The following is a 19,716-nucleotide window of genomic DNA, read 5'->3' on the forward strand; positions in this document are numbered from 1 at the left end:
TTTAAATTAGCATGGTCATTTCTGGATTTAAACTTACAGGTCCTACTCACAGTAACACCTCACCAGGCTTCCAGAAATCAGCCTGACAGAGAAGCCCCTCTTCACCTGGAGCACAAGGTCACTCCAGAAGAACAGAAGGACACTACAGAAGAGGCAGACACTATGGACTACACACAGATGAACTCCAGGACAATTTTCACACCTTTCTGAACATGGCAGTTAGGGAGATTTCAGCTGGGAGCCCATCCTGAAAGAGACACTCTGCCATGCATCTTCAGTAAACTCCTCACAGGAAAACGTGGGCTGGTCAGAGGGAAAGAGTAGAGTGCCTCAGTCACCCAGATTGTCACAGATTGAAAGTGATACCCGCAGTTTTACCAGAAGCTCTCAGAGCAGTCTGCAGGCAGGAGGTAGGCATGTAAACCCAGGCATGTAAAATCAGTCTGCAGTGCTCACAAAGCTGGCAGCTCATCAGCAGCAGGGACGTCACAGGGATCTGAAGGCAAATCACCCTCGGCTCTGCCAAGGGTTGTCTTGCTGTCTCTTAGCTTAGTGAGGAAGTAAAACACTGCAAACAGCAGGAGCCTCACAGAGAGAACAGCAACTGAAGGGACCAAAGTTCGGAGTCACTCAGGCGATGGGAAGTGACTGTGCTCTGCTACATTCACCTCTCTGTGGGTAAGTCATGGCTTTCAGATAAAGCATAAAATATGAGCTAATTAGACCTTTATTTTCTTTTCAAATCCAGAGTATGGATTTTGGCAGAGAAAATCATCCGTAACTCAAAACTCTAGCAGCTCATGCAGTGAAGAAGTTTTGTGCCTGTCCTGCTGCCTTGGGGCCAACAGCTGCTTGACTCAAGAGTTTTTCTGTGTGATAAGCAGTGTCTCAAGTGCACAGCTAAGGCAGTAGTCTGCTGGTTTGCAGACTATGAGCTTGCCCATATGTAGTAAAGACTACAGTGGGTTTATTTACTTTAGGGAAATATCTTTTCACCAGATAAGCTGTAGAGGTGGTCACTAACTGTGGAGTAAAAAAGTTATGCAAGGAATTCGTTGCTAAAACTGCTGGATTTGCCTTTTTGAGAACTGCAATAAATAGTAAAGCAATTTTGAAAGATTTCTAACAGCATCAAACAGCTATGCAGTTCAGATTTATGTTCACAGCATAATTTTATTCAGAGGTAATTATACAAGACATGTATGTTCCCAGAAAGTTTTTTGTGATGCTGTTTGTTTTATTTAAACAATAACTGCCATGCAAAATTGACTGGGAAGCTGGGCTTTCCACAAAACACTTTAGCTTCTTTGACAATAAGCAGAAAATGGACAAGAATGAGGGAATAGTAAGTATTCAACCAGCTGCATATGCTGATAATGAAAAGATTGATCTGTCAATGAGCCTACAATACACCACTTCTGTGAAAGCTGACAATAGCAAATGAAGTTAGTAGGTCCCCACTGAAAAGTGCCAGCTGCAATTAGGCTGTCTGGATGTTGGGAAGGATGGGGGTTTCAAGAGGCTTACAGCTTTACCAGTGAAATACAAGGCAAAGCAGTACCATGATTTGCTGCAAATATAATGACTTAGCAGCAGGCACAGATCACATCATGCAGTGATGGAAAGAGCCAATGTACCAAGCTTCTGGACTCTGAGTATGTGTGCAGAGGGTCTACACATGCTCCCTTGCACACCCATACACACACACACACACATGCTGTGGAGAAAAGGTCCAATTAGCATGACCAATACCAGTTCAAATGAAGAGAGCACTACTGCATTTCCCTGCGTTTTCTGCCAGTATACATCTGGTAGTAATGGAGGATAAATATGCTTTTCCAGTTATTTTAAAATATTTGCTTTAAAGAAAACACTGATTAAGTTATGCTGAACTGTGTACATCACTGCTTTGAAATATCATTGACTGACAAAAGGAAACCTGGCCCAGGGTTCAAAAAAAGAGAATTGCTTGGTCATCTCATAAAGCATTAGTGTAAAAAAATTGTGTAGTAATATATTCATGTTATTGCAGATGAGATCTTGCCCATCTTGAAGCTACTTTCAGTATGACAGTGTTAGAGACCTGCAGGATCAATAAAATAGTGATTTTATATCTTTTCTTTTGCCAGGCTTGGCAGAGAAAAACTGTCTTTCCACTGGAATGGTTTCAAGGATTACAATTAAGAAAATGTTCAAAACACAACAGCTGATCATGGAAGAAGCCACAGAGACAGGGGTGAGTAAAAACTGTCCACTCAGGGGCAAAAAAATTATTCTTCAAGTAGTTTTACCTGTCTTGTGAATTTTTGATGTTCTGAATATGCTATGAGTTAAGTGACATTTTCTTTCAGAAGACAATAAAATTTCAAGGGCTGTGAAGGGGAAATCACATGGTTACTAGGATGATTTGGATCTGATCCATTATTTGCATGCCATTTCCCTTGGGAATGTAATATAATAAAATTCCATTAAATGTGATGCACATGGAAAACATCCATAAAGAGAAATGCTTGTCTCCTGGGGATGTTTTATTGCCAGCATGGGTGAATCTTTGTGTCAATATCTTTCAACTTCAAGATTAGCAAGACTAGGGTGTGAACTTTTAGCAGTTTTACAGTTTCTACACTAAAATAGGTGAAACTCTAGAAGAAGCATGAATATATTAACAGGACACCATGAACCAGTAAGATCTGAGTAATCACATTCTTATATTCAAAAATGCTGTCACCAACACAGTATTTCCACCAGTTCCTTTGAGCCCCCAGTGAAACCTGGCCTGCACCTAAGACATAAGTATGAGAAATGTATTTACCCAAACCATAGAGAGTTTTAAGTGGTGTGATCTTGTTGTTTTCTGTAATCCCCAAAATTAATTTACTTCTTGCTTTTTCTTTATGAATAATTGTGCGCATTATGCAATTCACAACCATTATTAAAAAAAAAAAAAAAGAAAAAAGAAAAAAGAAAAAGGAAACTAAGAAAATCCCTCTAGAGTGGAGAAAAACCCAGATGTTTTAAAGACTGGGAAATATTCTAGTGACAGTCTTAGTTTTCTTTCCATCTTTAATTTTTGTTCTAACATCAATTATACTTGTTATCAAGCCACTGACTTACTTTTTTTCCAGAACACAACACATTCCCAGTCCTAGAGTCACTGACTTCAGAGGAGTTTTCTAGGTCTGCAGTATATCCTCCTTCACTATGGTACTGGGAAAAGACATCCATGCAATAACCAAAGCAAGACCAAACATTTTTTCCATTACTGATCAGGAATCGTTCTCAAGACTGTTCAGGCAGCTGGTACAGAACACATGAACACATACCCTCCTTTCCACTGTCAAAGAAATACTCTGAAAATACTTACTGGCCTCCAGCCTGTTGTCAGAATGTCCATGGAATGCTAGGGTGTGAGAAGCAAAGTGACCAGTAGTAGCCAAGTCAAGGCACTGGAGATCTCAGCAGTTCCAGCTGTGGTAGCAATGGACCATGGACATTCACACAGTCAGTCAGCTCAGACAGACAAGGGATTTGTCTACAGTGACCAGCACCAGCTTGAGTACCAAAAAGCAAGATAACAGCATATGATTAGATTTCTTTCTACTTAATGGACCCATACAAAAAGCCACACATCTTTAACCCCTCACTAATATGCCATTATTTTCAATATCTGTAAATATTCATTTTTATCAAACTGGTAAATTCATAATTGTTAATGTCTGGAGACTTTGATCTATACAGATTATAATTACAAAGTTCTCTGAGCTGTTTCAGTGCAAAGCATACAGTGCAGGTGAGAAGAGCAAGACAATGAGCATTGGGTGTCTGAAGTGACAAGCTCCATTGCTCAGAAGGTGCAGAGCAAAATCATGCATCTGCCCAAGAGAAGGGAGCAAATGCAACATGACAAATCAGTGCAGTTTTCCTGGTACTGTTCAGAGTTTCTGTACACTTTTCTCCAGAACTGAACTATCTATCTCTCACTCATTTATGATTTGTGTATATCAGACACCTTTCAGAGACACTGTTCTTGTGTTTCCTGATTGCAGATGTTGGAGACTGTCCCAGGCAAGTAGAAATGCTGCTCATTTTTCCCCCATTCCCATTCGATTCATTCCAGAGCAGAGTTATTTCCAACACTGACAAGTTGATACATTAAAGTATTAATTGTGAAGCCTAAGCCACCAGTCTGCGTGCCATCCTAAACCAGTGAGTCAAGTCAATTGTGACTTGAGAGAACAAAGGCTCAAAGTCAAAGTGGAACAGCATGGACGGGAGCAAGATGGAATGTTTGCCAAATGTATAATGACTCTACTGCCTGAGATTCCTTACCAGCACAGTATTCCAGCTTGATATTAGCAGTCAGTGTGTTAGTTGCTGGTGTTCAGATTAAATCAACTCCAGCTTCTCTTTTAGGACACTTGATTTATCTGTTTTTTTCCTATGTTTTCAACAGCAGGATTTTAGGACACTATCAGAAGCTGAGGGAGAAATTGTATTGAGTGATCAAAACAAAATTCTCTTGCAAACTGGAACTTTTTGAAACCTGCATTTATTGATGCGTGGAAATTATGTGTCTAACTTTACTCAGACACCAAAAAAAAAAGTAACAATCTTACCTTCAGTAACTATCAAGAATTGCACAATAACTCTGAATAATACTACTTTGCAAAGTACATGCAAACAACAGAATATCCAGCAAAGATCTCCTGAAAGTATCCCTGTAACATAATTATGAGCATACAAACCCCCCTGTTGGAGGTGCGTAAGCTGTATCTCAGAGCAAACACTTTAAGCAATTTGGTGAAGGATACACCATGCCCTCCTGAGAGCCCAGGAGTTGAGAACATCCAGCTCCTTGGACATGTAATTTAGGACTATTATTGGCTCTCTCTGTGACCAAAGCGCACAATGATTTTTTTTCCTTTTAAATAAGTTTGTTTATGCTCATCAACAAACAGCCCAAGAAGATAAATTGTCGGCTCAGCAGTGTCACTCCCTCATCAGTTGTTAGGTTTGTCACACCATAAGAACATGGCTGCATAAACCCAATGGCTTCATATCCTTTTTATATAACTCTGAGATCCTGAAATCTAAGAGTAGACCCAAAATGGGGAATTCTATATTCTATATTCTCCACGTGAAATTTGAAAGCAGCCTGAAGCGATCCAGCAGCACCTCTACATAACTCCACACAGGAGGACCTAAGCAAGTCTGATGCATTAGCCTTACATTCCATAAAGAATTGGTGACAAAGTTAAATCTCTTTCACAGCACAAAAGGTGCTTCAAAACAAAATGTAGTTTTGAAAATGTCTTCGTAAACTATTTACAAATCAAACAAACAATAGGCAACCCATTCAGATAAACTGAGTTTGCTTTATGAGAAAGAATGGCATTTGAGTGATAACAATCTCATTTTTATATTTCAAAAGTCTCAGTGGACTTTAAAATCAATAGATTTTACATCTAATTCACTTTACCACCAATTTATATTTTCCAAATAAAATAAGAACACTGTATATTTCTAATATATCTTCATTTCCTTTTTATATTTATTACTAATAGGTATTCTATCAAATAATTGTCTCACTTTTTATCCTTAAAAACTATTTTATTTTATAAACTGTGTTGTACACATGTTAAGTTACTCTACATACTATGATATTTTACAGCAGTTTCATAAATTAGTCTTCTAAAGTGATTAAGCTGTTCTCTGGACTCCAGAAATAAATTCCTCGAACAATGCAATGTATTTTTCATCAGACAATAAACACCCACAGTGGAAGCACTTTATCTTTCCAGAGCTGCAAATATTTTGAACAACTATTTGTCATCAGTACATGAACTACCTATATATCATGCAAAGAAAAACCAATTACCCACATATCAAGTGCAGTGAAGAGAAAGCCACGTGCTCCTGTTGCTGTTTCAATGGTCTTGAATTACCTACGTACTTGAAATGCACAGTTACATCTCCCACCAAATACCTGAAGTGGATATCTTGAATATATTTGCCTGACTGGACCTACCTGTGAGGTAGCTGGACATGCCTCACACCAGCTGGATTTACCTGACTCCTGGCTTCTAAGTGCATGAGGAATGGGGGAAGAGCATCTCAGGGTGAACTGCCCCTGCCATGGCATTTGTCCTCTCCAGAGCATCTCTCTAGTAAGCAAGAACTGACACCATCCCCCTGTTCAGAGTGGAGGGACAACTCATTGCTACTCAGCCCAAGTGCTAAAGGTGATGGGTGTTTGGCACCAGTGAAAGTAAGAGAAAGAACAAAATTCTACAGAAAACATAAGAAATACCAAATACACCCTGTTTGTTCTGCCAGTTAAAGTTATTGTGGTCACCCTTTCCTGACCATGCTCAATGTATTCACAGCAGCCATTCCCACTTCAGAGCAGGAAGGGTTACTGGGTGGGAGGCTGGGCAGACAGTTACTCTGCTTTGTTCTTCCTGTTTTTCAAATATATTTAGTAAGTCTATCTATTCTGAAAAGTCCATAGACAGTTTTCTGCAAACAAGAATAATCCTATTTAACTCTGCAAAAATTAATATTTTGGCAGTCTATGAGTCTTAAAATTTCTTGCAAGTTTATTTATTCTAGTCCATTATACCATTTTCTAACTTCTAGGCAATCTATCTGTTAAGATTTCTCCTAGGGTGTCTCATTAATGCAGGCTTGGGAACAATGAAAGTAGGCAGTAAAATCAACCTGTGTTGTAGACAAAAGGGAAGTTTTATAATGTATAAATATCTGAGTCCTGTGAAAGGGAAGAAGCAGGTTTAATGAGCTCTTAAAACCTACCAGAAGAAAAAAGGAGGTATGTATGCGAAAAAATAACGCGTTCGGAATAGGGTAGACAGTAGCTGCTCTTTCAGGATATGAAATGCAGGGTAGGTGGAAGAGACTTTTCCTACTACTGCCACATATACTATGATGATGTGACAGGAGAAGCCAAACCAGAATGTTTTTTGTTTCCTTTAGGATTCAGCCATGACTGAAATTGTCCTTTTGTTCAAGAAACACTTCTATTTAATATGCAGAGATATATTGCAGCTGGAGGAAAAAAATAATCCAACACACAGCACTCGGTTGACTGCAAGAGACATGGTGTTCACAGGAGGGTAGAGCAACATCACAGTAACCTTTCCCACTGTGTCCCACCCATCTCTCAGCCTAAGGACATGCAGTTCTAGTTCAGTACTGGAGCAGAAAATTAGAACTTATTTCCTTGGCAGTCACCCAAAATATCCTTCTTTCTTGTCTTCTGATCATTAACAGCTCAAGCAGTTCATGTGCCCTCTCCCTCTAAAACCACCCCTGTTTATGCCTAGTGCAGATTCTTCTGCTAAGACCAGAGTCTGACCCCACCAGTCCCATCTGTGGTGCAGTACCTTCTGCAGCTCATCTTATTTCAGTCTAGGTAAGTGATATCCTGTGTCTGGGGCTCTAAAACCTTGCCATCCATTATAGTGTAGGAGAAAATTCTCCATAAAACTAAATAACCTAAAATGGTTTTGAGCTTAAATGCAAGTATTACACATAATCGCAGTAAGCCTATGAATGTGCCAAATCTCCTCCCTTCTAATATATGGTGGGAATAAATTATTTTTTCAACAAGGTAAAACTGAAGTATTATTAACATCCAGACAATGGGCTGGTACCAATTACTTTTTTTTCTCTTGATATCTGGAAGTAATACAAACCCTATTCAAGGTCTTTCTGTGGGGAGGTGAGCTGTAATATGACAATTTTAACAGAGAATAGATAACAATTTTGGTCTTTTCTCCTATCATAGAGAAAGTTACATAATTTTTTCCATAATAGAAGAGTCTTCTACCAAGAAATATCATTTCTTTTGAAAACTAGTACATAGAGAAAAGAAAGTATTAATGAGACTTTGATTGCAAAAATCTCTGCTATTGCTATTATGTGATAATCTTTAAAATTACTCCCCTGTTGTAATTTGCTTTTTAATCCATTCTTAAAATGAAAACTGAATCAGATACTTAATATACTTCATTTGCAAAGCTGTTTCCACTGAAAAGCTATTCTGCTTGCTAATGGGGAGCTGTCACAGTTGCTACACTATTTGTCACTAGGCACAGTTGCATTGCTGGCACACCTAACCTAGCTCCTTCTGCAGGGAGCCACATCCAGTGACACAACCCCAGATGTCTGGGAATGAGTCTGACCAGGCAGTGTGTCCTGCTCAGCACACCTGAAGTTGCTGTTGGGTTTATTTGCTGGGACTGAACATGTGTTGTTAACGTGTGTTAACATGTGTTATGCAACACATACAGCTGTGGCTGAGCTGGTGAAGTTGTCTGTATTGTGTAAAGGGGTACAGACAACTTTGGCTGTGAATCAGTGCACAACAGTCAACTAAACAGGGACACGGCTTCCAGTCCTTGCAAACCCATGCAAGATGACTTATTGAATTCCTTCAACTCTTTTATGAAGCAAATTTTGCTTTACTGTTTTGCACTGGGTTTTCTTTCCCTGTCTTTCTGAGCAGACAATGTCTTGTAGAACAACTAAAGCAAAACTCATCCACAAAGAGGCATAGGAAGGGTACAGGAAGGAAGGGTAAAGAAAGAGCATGACATGGAGTGATAATTAGAGATCCTTAGAGATATCAGCTCTGATGCCTTTGAGGCAAGAGGCTCCCAGAACAACAGTGTATGGCTGACCACATTACAAGAAGTTCTTTGCACCTCTCAGCTACACAAATGCACAAGGCAAGAAAAACAGGAGTACTTCAAACCAAGAAGAGGCTTTGTCTTTTACTAAACCCAGTATTTCCAGATGCCAGCAGTCTACTAGTAACTCAGAGAAGACAAAATAGGACCAAGTAGCCCCAGAGCTTATTCCACAGCATCACCTGCAAGCAGAGATTGGCAACACTGACACATGCACATCTCCTCTACCACAGCTGGTCTACTACACTTGATCTCTCCAAATGCTTGCTTCTTTTGTCCCTCCAGATGAAAACCTGGTGATCTTGAGGGTACAACTGCATGCTAAACTAGAAATCAGACTCAAACACACGAAATCTCTGAGCCATAAAAGCTGTGGACCCCCTGACTGCTGACTCCCAAGCTTTCCAATCATGCAGAGAACCGTGAGGCCAGAGGACTACCCAGCCAACTTCCCTAGTCCTGGGACACCACCCAAAAAGTAGTGGGAGGGGAGGATGAGAGATTTGATAACTTTTGATGGCAAAAATGTTGACTGAGAGTGAAAAGCACTTGTTTACTACATATTTGATCCTTTTCCATGTAAATCTGTGCATTTCAGGTGTATGTTTCCACTGAACAACAGGGAATCAGCCTGTGTGTTTCAGAGTAGAGCTGGTCTTTTCCGTACATAAAACTTGTAGACATCCCTACCTCAATTTTAACAAAAACCATTACTAAATACTTTCCAGTAGATGGCAGGGTTACGTTGTGACAACGCTGAAAGTCTGAAACTGAAAGTGCTTCTGGATAAGGTTCAAGTACTGGTTAAGTATATTTAATTAGCAGAATGAACTAATGGTTGAAAAGACATAAATACACGTTGGATTAACTGATAGAATGTGATGCTGGAAAGGTAGAAGTTATATTTTAAAGTAGTGAAAGATTAAAGCTCATCATAGTATCAAAAATTAACTTTGTTAAAAATGAGCTTCATTGAGATAACCATTTATACCACACGACTGACATGACACAAACCACAGCATTTAAAGTGAGAATCCACTGAAGTTACCTGCCATAGAATGCAGTCAGGAGAAAAAAGCCCTTGAAAATATTACTGAAAATGATCAGCAAAAGTGGTTTTCAGGACCAAAAAACATTCAGCTGGACAGTGTAGTGTTTGCCTTTTCCAGGGACTGTGCAAAAATGAGCACCCCATTAAGAGAATTCAGTACTGCTTTGGTCAATTTGAGAAATCATGACCTCAGCAGGATAGAGAAGAGCTTCACATGTTGGGACTCCCCTCAGAAACAGCCAGGAGAAAAGCCTCATGCACCCTGAGGATCTCAGAAATGGTTTTTTACTTGTCAGGAACCAAAAAACTTAGCCCAGGATGACTGGCTGCAAATAGATGAGGTTTCAGTTTCTTAAAAATACAGCTATCTGAATTTACTTTTCCAGGCAGGGGTCGAAGATGTGCCCCACTGGATTTTAAACACAATGACTCTAGTGGGTGACTTCCCTTGTAAATGTCCCAAGGTTGTACAGTTTTATCCTTCTCGAAGGATAGATGATTTAAATGAAGTAGATAGTTACAAATGTGGTCACTCTGTTTGTGTCAACACTGGTCTGAGAACATTTGTGGGCAACTGCTACTGTCAAACCTCTGTACACTGCAGGCAAAACGAAGTGGCTGCAGTGAAAAAATACTGCCCTACTTTTTCTATGTTTTCTTTGGCAGAAAATATTCAGACATCAGGCACCCAATACTTTAACTTCTCATTCGGTGTATGCCAGCTTTGGCTTGACCCACTGAAATCACTCACGTATTTAATTTCACTATTCTGCGGTGGAATTATAAGATTAGTTGAAATACTCCATTTATTCATAACAAGAAGTTATTTTTGTGAATATCTAATAAGAAAATGGAGGGCCTGATGACACATGGTTTTTGAGAGTAAAAGGGCCCAGCCTGGCACACCATCTCTGTCAGGACATATTCTGCGTTTATTGCACCAGTGCCTCTGAGCAGTGCTACTCAACTGCAGACCATGCTGGAAAGCATAATTCTCATTTCTAATGATTAACGGTATCTTTAAAGACACATTTCCTATTATTTCCTGTAAAAATATACTCAACTTCCTCTGCTAAGTGTATAGAATCTCTAAAGAACATAGCTACATCACTGAAAACAGTTTTGAGTTTTGTTTGTATTTTATAAAGTCCTTAATAGTTTGTTGTCCTTTTTTTTATTTTTGCTTTCACGTGTTAAAGCCTGATTATATTATATACTTTAAAAGTTTCATCTTATAGCCACCTTACAGATGATTCACACCTATTGATTCACCTTGTTTTTGAAAGCATTTGCTTCATAAAAAATACAAAACAAAAAAGAAATAAACCCAGTATTGACTGATGCTCTAAAATCCTATTGTATTTTTGCAGTTGGATAAAACACATAGAGCTTGCCACATTCCCGCAACTCTCACTCTGGTGAGAGTGTAACATTAATGGTAATATTAACATAATCATCTTGATCTTTTCCCCCAAGAATAACATAACTCTAACTGTTCCAAGATCACATGTCCTTTCTCTCCCTTTCAGCCTCATGAATAATTTGGCTCATCTTTCTCACTGACACAAACATTGAATCTTGCTGAAGGTCATGCAACATGCCCGGTATCTTTTCATTCAGTCGCAGTTCAGCACTATACTCTGTGCCCTGTATTATTTTACACTCATGACATGCAATTGCAGATTGTTTTCATGGTGGTGTAATGCCTGATAGTCGGTTCATGCAGTGAACGGTAAACACTGATGTTTCAAAAGCTAATTAGTGGTGAAGATTTGTTTTTTTATTGCCCTATCTCTGTTTATTCAGCTGGAAAGCTATGGGCCAGGCGAGGTCAGCAAAGGCGATTAGAGAAATGATCTTTGTTTCATACAACAGAAAGTTGAATTAAATAAGATTATTTGGTAAGAAAAGAAAAGATTTAAAGAGTCTGATGCATCTGACATTATTAAGGTAACAGTTCTTAGGCCTTTGGCTCATCCAGCATCCCCACTAATCCATTTGTCATCCAATTTATCTTTCTAAAGACAAAAGCTCTCTCAGGTTTGACAGAGAACTGAAATTCTTCTATGTCTGGCCCAATGACTTCATTTCCAGCCTTGAGCTTCATCTCATCAGTGTTCTCTGAAGCAACACTGTCTCCAGTTTTCAGTGGCTAGAAGGAAATGTACAGGAAATGATGGGGCAGGGAAGTGGTAAAGAACACAGAAAAAGAAAGGCACCAAAACTCTTTTATCTGTATGAAGTATTCTCAGTTAGCCTCAGCTTATACATGGAAAGCTTAGTGCAGGGGGGAGGGATGCGGATAGAGAGGTTCTTACCAGACCTTCTTTTATTTCCTCATGTCCTAAAAAGTTTGGTAGCCTTTTAACAGTGGTGCCAAGCCCTCAGAATCCAGTTTTCTGTAACATCATTATGGAATTTTCCCTTCAGATCACAAGAGGTGTGGATTTCACCCTTTCCTCAGCTGCCAATAATTTATGCAGACATATCTGCCCTTGCCTTAGCACAGCAGTACAGCTAGACTTTCTGCAGCACACATCACTGAAGAGTCTGAGCAACAACACTTTTAGCACAGCCACAAGTGCACACAGAAACTGTCCACACACAAGTAGAATGGCAGGGAGAGACCTTTCCATCAAGAGAATAAACTGCAAAGCCAGGAGAACCTCAAAAATGAAAATTAAACCACAATCGGCTGTTAATTTCAAGAAGAATCATATATGCATTTACATGAGATAATGTTATAGTGACCACATAATCAGTGGGTTTGTTTCATTTGCAGACTGTCTATGACACATTTCAGGAAAGAATTTCCCCCCAAAACAAGTGACAAAAGTGGATCACTGCAGAAAATGTCATCCTCAAAACAAGCTGAGAATTTTTCCTCCTCTGCAAGGAGCAGAGGGAGTAAAGGTATAAAACAAGTTATTTTTGTAACCCCGTGTCCTAAAGAATAAAGCATAAGGAGAAAGAAAATGTAATTGGTCATTCCTGTTCACTTGTAGAGGATAAAAAAGAAACCACCACAGGAAAATAACAAATCCAGAAATGCAGAAGAGAAATAGTTAGCACTACATGTTTTTATGAGGTACAAATAAAAACCATCAAAAGTTCATGAGCTTCATGCCCAATTTTTTTTAATTTATTTTGAGTTGTTTCAAAAGGTAGGGAGGAGAAACAAGAACAAAACACAAGCCACAGTGCTCTGGGACACATCAGACTAAGATATTTCTGAAAGGACAAATACAAAGCTATGTACCAAAAGAAGGGTGTCCTTGCTGAAAGAATGTAAGCTGGTCAAAATAAATTAACAAATCAAGTGCTTTGAACTAACACCCAAGCTGTTTCGTTCAAGGTAGGAACACCTATCCCCTCCTGTGACACTTCCTCCCACACCATTGTGGCATGTTTGCTGTGGGCCAGGAGTTCCCAGGACCATATGATTTCTCCATCTCCATCCAAAGATCACTTGCAAGCCTTTTAGTTGTCCACATCTCTCCCAAAAAATGAGATGATACTCAAAAAAGAAAGCAGTGCTGGTCTTGCTTGGAATTTCAGTCTTTCAGATGGGAAAAATGTGATTACAGATTATAGTGACTAAAGTAACAATCTTGGGTAACAGGTATACCTGAAACTAAAACACTGTTGGCATTACAGAAAAAAACTTAAATGAGGTACAGTAGTACGCTGAAGATATGTATCTTAATAAATAAAGTTGTTATTTTCTCACCAGTATTCATGCAAGACCTAATCATACTTGGGTCTAAATTTTTTTAAAATAAAACAAAAGAGTAACATCACCATACTGAAACAAGATATTTCTCATACTCAAAATTTCCTTTTTACTTTATTAAAATTAATTTCTAAATGGAATATTCCGCCAAGTATCTATGTTGACTGGCATATTAATACAGCTGGTTTGCTCAATACTACTTAAAAACTTCCTTTTTTCTTTAGTTTCTCTGCTGTTACCTCCCATTGTGTGGCGCACACACGCTTCTTTCAGCCATTCCTGTACGCGGCTCCACCTAGTGGATGGAGGGACTGTAACCACACAAAATGTACATTTTAATCTTATCTTAAATTTTTAACTGCATGATTACAAGGCTTCCCTGATTACATTTTTCAGATAAAACTATTATCAATACCAAAGTTCTGTTTGCTCTAAGATAAAAGGCTGCCTTTAATCAAACAATGTTATAGTTTTAGAGGAATAGAATCTGGTCACTGTAGCACTAAGTATAAAATGTCAGGGTTTATCTACAGCAATTATTATAAAAAAAACAAAACAACATTGCCAATTTTATCATTTATGCACTTTCATGTATCTGTAATAATATTATGTAATGATTTAATCCCAGGTAAATTAGGGAGCTTTTTATAGCTTAACCAGAGGTAGGGTACACATCCAGAAGACCTTTTGTAGTTCCTGCTCAAATCAGTGGGCCAGTCCTCTGCATGCAGCTGGTGCAAGCACTACTGGAAGGTGGGATGGAAAAATGCCTCACTAAGTCCTCATGCTCACTTGACAGGTGATAGTGATCTCCCAGGAAAGGGCATGGAGCAAGTAATGTGGTGGCTGGCTCCAGCAACACAGGCTTATGTTCACCGAAACCTGAGGAGCCTGAAAGGATAGACCCTTTCAGAAGGAAAGATGTGTGACTTTTCCAAATACCAAAATTCGGCCTTGTATCACATACAGATCTGAAGGGCACCCAAACTGTGGCAGAACATTACCTGACTTAAAGGAGTTTGTAAGACTGGGGACTCAACTATCTAAATGCTCTATCATTAACTGATAAATTAATTCCACTCAACTGTGTTCAAAACCAGTACTTCAAGACAGGAAGAAGGAAAAACAAGTGCATAACTACTGTGGTCAAGTTAGCGCAAATTGCAAGTCAGTGCCCAACAAGGACCTATGACTTAAACAGCTCCTTCCATCAAGTAAATGCTTTGCTGGAGGAGTTAGTAAGAACACTCCTTGACCTATTCCGTCAGCTACCAAGTTTGACAACACCAAACGCATCTTCCCCACTGTTTTCATTTTTCTCCATTCTGGAGACACTGAACACAAGAAGCCCTGGCTGTCAACAGCCTGATGTCACCAGTGCTCACATCACTCCCAAGCACTGGATGCATCCATGTTCAGCCCCTGCACATCTTACATGCACGGTGGTGGGACCAGGAGCCCAGACCCTTGACATAATAAGCTCAGCTCCCCGGAGTGGGTCTGCCTTCCTCTTTCTGAATCCTTTGTTGCTATTTCTCTTCAGTTTCCCTTGGGCATTCTAGAGACCAGCTTTGATGTATACCACAGTGCACTTCACATACACCTCCTCCTGCAATGAAATGCAGTCCTAACCCAAGCTTTTCTGGCAGTTTCAGCAAATGCTGTCATCTGATTACTCCTCCATGAGCAGAGGATCTTCAGCTATTACACCCTGGAAGCAATCAGAAGAGAATATTAAGACCAAGGTCCAAGCCTGGCTATAAAAGTACTACAAACATCTGGAAATACACACCTCCATGGTTTAACCCACTGGCCTTGCCACTCAGCTCAAGGTCGCTCTGCATCCTCCTCTTCTGATGCCACAAGGTCAGGGAGGAAGCATGGCAGAGTGGCACAACATAGCATCGGCAAACACCATGTCCCTGCCAAATTCCTGTCTGCAGCTGTCCACATACACCCTAATCCGTTTCTTTGGCAGCTGCACAGCCTGCACAGATAGCACCAACCAAATTCAAGCCGTTTTGCTCAAGTTAAAAGACAGTTTTACCCTCTGCTGACAGAGCACTTAGACATCTATAGTCAGCGTCAGCTTCTCCACAGGCTGGGACCTCTCAGACTGAGCTTAAACCGGAGTTGGGTGCTGCAATCCGGTTAGGAATAAAACCCTTGGGGGAAAGCACGCGTGCTATTTATCCGAAGCGCCGCATCTTGGTTCTCAAGATTATCTAAGCGTGCTGGGGCGCTACCCCTTTCCGGCAGCACTTGCTCCCGCAAGCGCCGCTGAGAACGGATGCGATGACTGGCGAGGGCTGCTCCGGACTGCCGGCCCCCGCGGGCACAGGGGGCTCGCAGCCCCCGCCTTCCCCACAGCGGCCCCGCCGCCGCCCGCTCGCTTCAGGCCCCGCCGCCTCGCCGGCGGCCGCCGCACGGCCCTGGCCCTGTCTCACCCCCACGGCCGAGGGTTCTGCCGCCCCCCGCGCCTCCCGCGGGCCCCGGGGCCGCCCCCCGGCCCGGCCCCGAGCATGCTCAGTGCCGCCCTGACCTACTTTCCCCGCCGGAGCCGGCAGCGGCGGGAGCGCACGGCACGGGCACGGCACGGCACGGCACGGCACGGCACGGCACGGCACGGCACGGCACGGGCACGGCGCGCCACTGCGGCAGCGCCGCGCTCCGCCCGCCCCGGCCCCGGCCGCGGGCCCGGCGCCGGCATGGTGCTGCGCGGGGCGCGCTGAGGGGCGCGGCGGCAGCGGGCGCTGCCGCGGGGCGGCGGCAGCAGCGGCGGCAGCGCAGCGACAGCGGCAGCGGCAGCGAGCGGGAGCAGCGGGCGGGCAGGTGAGCGGCGCGGGGGGCGCGGGCCGCGGTTCCCCAGCGGGCGGGCGGCGGTCCCGGTGAGGCGCTGCCCGCCGCCGCCTCCATCGCCCGCGCCGCCGGCACCTGCCGCGGCTGCCGGTGACCTGCGGGCTGGCCCCGGTGCCGCGGCGGCTGCGGAACATCGCGGTGAGCCCCGGGAGCGCTGTCCCACCGACGGCCCCGGCGAGCCTGGAGGGCCGGAGCGGGGTCCGGCGGCCGTGCCGGGGAAGCGCTGCAGCTCGGTTAGCCAGGCGCGGCGCCTCTCCCGCGGCGGCTGTCGCTCGCGGCAAAGCCGGCGCGGAGCGCGGTATCTCCCCGCGCAACGGGAGCGCAGTAATGCTGTGTTCAGCATGAAAGTTCAGGAGATTATTTCAAATCAGCACCGAGTCTTGAAGGAAAGTGGGTTTCGTTGGGCAAAAATAAAGCCAATGAACCCAAGGCTTCACTGGAGCTTTCCAGCTCCTGCGCGCAGGATGCTCGCTCCTGTCCCGCCCTGGGAAGGGGAATGCGAGGTGACACCTCAATGCAGAGACCTCTTCCATAGAGCTGTCTTCAAAGAGAGGTTAAGTTGTGCTGCCTTATATTTAAAATAAAGGATGCCTCCTGATATTTTGCTTTAATTACCCATTTACTTCACAGGATAGCCTCATAAGATAACACTCAATTTGATAAGTGACCTGAGGGAACTAGAATTAAACCCTTCAGAGTGGTCTTGAAATAGTCTTTCGAATCCTGTTTCTTAACAGGGCCAATTCGAGCAGTATCGGACAAGGGAGCTTAAGAGAACACAGAGCGCTACTGAGTAGGCACTTTTCTAGTGCTTTTGTCTGGAGAGTCTTGTAAGAGACTACACTTCCTAAAACAGCCCTCTTTCATTTGCTACATTGAAGCGTCTTAAACGAAGCTACCCTGATAACCCTGCTTGGGGAAATAAAAGTACCAACTGTAGCAAGATCCTACATGTGACTTCAGTTGATGCATGTTTGTCTAAAGAACTGCAAAATTATTTCAAAAGGAAGAACACAAAGAATTTAAGGTGGGGGAAATGTAGCATTTTTGTTCTTTAGACAGGTTATATTGTGAAAGAGTTCCTCTTTTCCGTGCAGTAGGATAAAATACGGCAGATCTTTTTTCAGTGGAGATGATGTTTTGCATGGCAGGAATCCTTTGTCTGGCTTAGCGTGTACAGTTAGCAGCAGCACCATTGAGATACTTGTGGTTGCTGTACTAGAAATCCTTTCTTTTTTAGCCATCTATCTCATTCAGACTGCAGCATATCAACATCAGTTGATGCTGAGTGCAGCTTACACAGCTGGAGTGCACATTGTGCGCCCATTTTTTTCTGAAGAATCTGGAGTTTTCAGAGGACTGGACAAACAGCAGAACATCCACAACAAACAAAAGTTTTGTGTCCATTGTGTGTTTCCTGTCCAGAAGGTTCATAAAGTTCAGAGATAAAATCAGTTATTCTTAAAACATTTAGCATATGGTGGGAGTGTGGTAGTGAATTCTGAAGTGATCTGTGTCATACAGTCCCAGTTGCCTTCCTGCCCCGTCCCCTTTGCTTGCCTGCAATTAGACAGGTCCGGCACGAATTCGGAGGAGGAGGATGGGGTTGGCACAGAACCTGGCTGAAGCACATTGATTGCTTTAACCAGGGGAACAAAACCCAAACCTAGCCAACAGAGGGTCACATTTGTGACACAATGACAGGGGCTTCTGGGAAATTATTTAAATGGGGGAAAAAAAATTGCATTTCAGTTCTTGTCTACAGAGTTTGGGATGTGGGGCTGGCATTTCTTTTATAGTTTAAGCTTCTTGCCCAGTGTAAGGCACCAGTGAGATGTGGATGCAATTTACCACAGGGAGAGTGAGCTTGCCAGCAGCTAAAGCAACCTGTATGTACCAAGCTGTGCGAGCAAGGTCTTTCTCTCTCAGCAAATTGCACCTTTACTAGACGTCTTTGCAGGCACAAATGTCTATGATCCTACTTTGAGATGTCCTGGATTGTGTTATAATGTCACCAGAAGACTGGCATAAGACCAAGGTCTTTAATACTTCCTGGAATTTTTCATTTTTGCAAGTCTGAGCTGGCATCCATTCATGCAGACTTGTGGGCTTTTGCAAATATCTCTCTGTATCCTTTATTTTGTTATTTTGTTTTGACAATTAAAACAGTGGCATTTTCTGCCCATATACACACCCACCTTAGAAACATCATTTCCAAAACAATGGAGAGGTTATCACTTTAACCAGTTACTGTGATTAAAGTCATCCATAGCAGCATTTTAGAGCATTTATCAGCAATAACAACCTGTATACAGATGTGTGTAAATAACTTTATTTTGGAAAAGGGCCACTATATGTGGAGGAATTTCTTATTGCATTAAGAATAACCAGACCTAATATTTAATTGACATGGGTCTGCCAGCCTTAGAGTTTTATTCCAAGAAAAGATTCTTGCTGATATTTTTAAGTCACACAGGGGACAGGGCACTGCAGCTGGGTGTGTGTGTGTGTGTGTGGTTCCCAGTCCTATGTGTGTGACTGTGTGGTACACACACCGTACTGGATACTGGGAAAGTAATGTGCCTTTACTGTTACACTTTTAAATGTGGCATAGACCTAACTGGCGCACAAGTCTGAAATTATACAGATTCTTTGGTAAACTCTTGAGGCCCTTCAGCTAAATTATTGCATACACATGGCAATATAGAGTCATGCTTAGAGAGGGCTAAATTGATCATGTTTGGGTTCAAGAATGACTTAAGCTGCTGTGTGGTGCAGGGCAAACTTGTTTGAGTTCATCTTCTGTCCCCTTTGTTACTTGTGGAGGAAGGAGGCACAGACACCTTTAATCTGAAATAATCACTTTCAATTGCAATCAGTCATGAGGGTTTAGATTCCTTTAAATTCCCCCTCTGACAAGGTTAATCCTGTCCTAATCATGGCATCTATGTGTAACCTCTTTGCCCTGTATCCCAGCAACCAATAAACGTGAAAGCCAATCATTAAAAATTGTATCCATCTTACAGTTCTATAGGGATAGGGGAGAATTAGTCATACTCAAGTCTGTTTTCTCCTATTCTTTTTTCTTATGTGTTCCAAATGATACGGGAGTCTTTTGTTGAAATAGCATAATATAAGTTATGTCAGTGCATTGAAAACATTCAGTTGTCCAAAATTTAGAGTTTGAATAGACTTTTTAGCCTGCAAAGTCCTTCATATTTTTGTTTAAGCAAAACTTTTTTTTTTAATTTTGTGTTATATTTAAATGTCCCACATCTGGAATTTTCCTTCTTCCTTTGGAAAAATAAAACCACTAGATGTGCTTAAGGGATGGTTAGCTTTGACAAGCAGAGCTCAAATGA

The 19,716-nt window shown here is 41.9% G+C and overlaps 1 protein-coding gene across 4 annotated transcripts in view; it reads left to right on the forward strand.

Moving 5' to 3' along the window:
- Positions 1-599: 599 nt before the first annotated feature.
- The window catches only part of MFAP3L (microfibril associated protein 3 like), a 36,425-nt gene continuing 17,308 nt past the window's right edge, over positions 600-19,716 (forward strand). Inside the window, exons 1-4 of one of the 4 annotated variants that reach the window (XR_010721454.1) lie at positions 600-678; positions 2,130-2,236; positions 7,349-7,432; positions 12,545-12,842. The gene's annotated coding sequence lies outside the window, so the exon portion shown is untranslated. Of the gene's footprint in view, positions 679-2,129; positions 2,237-7,348; positions 7,433-12,544; positions 12,843-16,315; positions 16,328-19,716 lie in introns of those variants that run through there. The other 3 variants (XM_066185983.1, XM_066185985.1, XM_066185986.1) reach the window with 3 other exon arrangements.

This window comes from Chamaea fasciata, unplaced genomic scaffold (genome assembly GCF_029207755.1).
Source record: "Chamaea fasciata isolate MVZ Bird 193981 ecotype frontalis unplaced genomic scaffold, bChaFas1.0.hap1 SCAF_6, whole genome shotgun sequence".
Taxonomy (NCBI): domain Eukaryota; kingdom Metazoa; phylum Chordata; class Aves; order Passeriformes; family Sylviidae; genus Chamaea; species Chamaea fasciata.